This window comes from Grammomys surdaster, unplaced genomic scaffold, assembly GCF_004785775.1.
Source record: "Grammomys surdaster isolate TR1022 unplaced genomic scaffold, NIH_TR_1.0 254, whole genome shotgun sequence".
Taxonomy (NCBI): domain Eukaryota; kingdom Metazoa; phylum Chordata; class Mammalia; order Rodentia; family Muridae; genus Grammomys; species Grammomys surdaster.
The window spans coordinates 1,781,406-1,784,058 of record NW_021604695.1 but is presented as its reverse complement, the minus strand read 5'-3'; positions in this window follow the sequence as shown (position 1 = coordinate 1,784,058).

Below are 2,653 nucleotides of genomic sequence, written 5' to 3'. Positions count from 1 at the left end.
CTTTATTAGTTATTAATATGACCCAGCCAGCCCCTACCCCACAATAATCAAGGCAGAGCCCTATGGATTTTTAAAATCAGCTCTAGTACAATTACTGGGGGATTACCCCTAATCTATATTTCTATTCGCTAAGCTGGCAACTTCCCAGGTGTTGTCACCCAAGTGCTTGCTGTTTGAATCTCTCCCAGGTTACTTCCATTGGCATGTCCCCAGGTCCATTTCATTCGGGCATGAGCTTCTGGTCCATCACATTTAATAGAGACCGCCTTGTTCTCTCTTGTCTTCCTCCTTCTTCACTCTCCTTTCACCTTCTTCTCTCCCTCCCTGTGACTCCCAGCCTCCTAACTCAAACTCCACTTCCACGTATTCTCCCAGTAATTGGCTATAGTCATTTTTATTTAAACATTAGCTTCAAATTGGGCAGCAAGTTTTACACAACTAAAGCTGGTGTAAGAATTCACTAGTCTTGGGGAAACCAGATCTTGGGGTACAGAATTTAGCATTTGACCAACCTCCAACACAAATGTCTTTATAAGAGGAAAAAAAGGGAGTGGGGGAGAGTCACAGAGACTGCACCATGAGGAAGAAAAGGCAGACTGGAGTTAACACATCCACCAGCCAAAGAATGTCAACTGGATCAGCTACTGTGTGTATCTTCCTCAGTTATCTCCAGGAGCTTGAAGATTCAGCTAGACAGGCTAGCCAGCAGGCCTTGGAGTCTGTCTGTTTCTTCTTCTCCACTTTTGGATTATAGGCATGTACTGCCATCCCTGGTCTTTATTTATTTAAAGTTACAGGCTGGAGAAATGCCTCAGTTAAGAGTACTGGTTGCTCTTCCAAGAGGACCTGGGTTCAATTTTCAGCAACCAAATGGGGACTCACAACCATCTCTAACTTGGGTTCCAGGAAATCTGATGGCCTAACCTCACTTCTACAGCCATCAGGCATGCACACAGTATACAGACATACATGAAAACAAAACACCTTGAGTGTGGACTTCTGGCTTCAAGAAAAATGAAGGAATAAATTTCTGCTGTTTTCAGCCACCAGAGTTGTGATCTTTATTTCAGCAGCCCTAGAAATCTAACCCTGCTGAGAAATGAGAGAGATGTGGCAGACATGGTGGAAGCTTAGCTGGTGACTAGTAACTCAGTGTCTCCTGTGTTGTTCCCCTAGTGCCACTTCTCAGAGAGAAAGATAAGGTGATGGGGGCGCCATCGAGACTTGCTATGTCAAGCCAACCTCTACCCTAGGGACTGCAGAGTCTGGGTGGGTGTGGGGGGTGTGGTGCAGGGGTGCTGTCAATCACCCATGAGCAGAGGGTTTCTTTTCAGCAACTGTGAGGAAGTGCTTGAGAGCAGCAGTCAGGGGATGAGGTAAATCTCCAGGGAAGCAAATCAGCCAGGCCTTGTAGCTGGCCTTGGGGTGCACACCTGGCACCCATTCCACACAGGGTACTGGATGCCTTACGGTCACTTCTTACAGAGGAAGCAAGGGCAGAAATGTGGCCTGGAGGAACAAAGAGAAGGAAGTGAGCCTGGTGTGTGTCCTCTGAGGCAAAAGTGGTGACAGAAGGTTGGATCCCACATCTAAATCAGCCTGTTTTCGTTTGTCCCCTATCCATCTAACATACTCTTACAGTCATGGGCAGTTTTGAGATGCCAAGATTGTGTTAATAATTAATATTTCAATTTCCCCTTTTATAATAGGGAAAAACTGCCAAATGGAGAAAGGCTAACAAAAGGCTATAGAGAAGGATCCTGGAAGGTCTTTTCAGAAGACTGGGATCCTGAAATGCAAACATTGACAGTCACCTTAAATCTCAGCACCCAGATGCTCATTAGCCTCTTCACAAGGGGCTGGAGCTAGGATCATGTCATGCAGAAGCCGAGACTGCTGTTTGAGTATACTTATCTTTCTTGGGATCGAATATAGAGCTTTGCACATGCTAGCCTGGATATAAATATGTCTTTCAGGAGCCATTTAACCTGCCATGGTCATTTTTCTAGATCCAAAGCACAGGTGAACCGTGTGGGTGTGTTTCCACCGTTAGATAAAGAACAGTAGCATAGATTCCTAGTGTTGTTGAGTAGAGCGAAGGAAAAGATGAATATAAATTTGTTAGTGCCCCATATATACTTGGTGTTGCATTTTGAGTTATTATCAAGAGTATTCCCATGAAATCCCTCTGTAGAAGAATTTTTCAAAAATTATTTATGGCAGGGCTGTGAGAAGTAAGTGCAGGTCAGAGGACAACTTTTTGGTTGCAGGACTTGAGCTCAGGTTGTCAGGTTTGTGACAAGTAAACACGCACATCTTGATGGCCCTGTCTCTAGGACTTTTTGAGCTTCTGTTAAATATAGAGCCTCTATTAGGCATCACAGGAGGAGGTTTAAAAACGGAATAGGCTCAGCATTGTTCTGTTTAGCAAAGGTCTGCCTCACTCAAACAAGGAAACATGAAACCATCCCGAAAAAGTTGTCTGAGAGGCCAAGATGGTGGCACTCTAGGCCTGTTCTGCATATGGATCCTACCTATGTTCCAGTGTGGGAGATACTGCAGTGTAGGGGGATACTCCAGTGTGGGGGATACTGCAGTGTAGGGGAATACTCCAGTGTGGGGGATACTGCAGTGTAGGGGAATACTCCAGTGT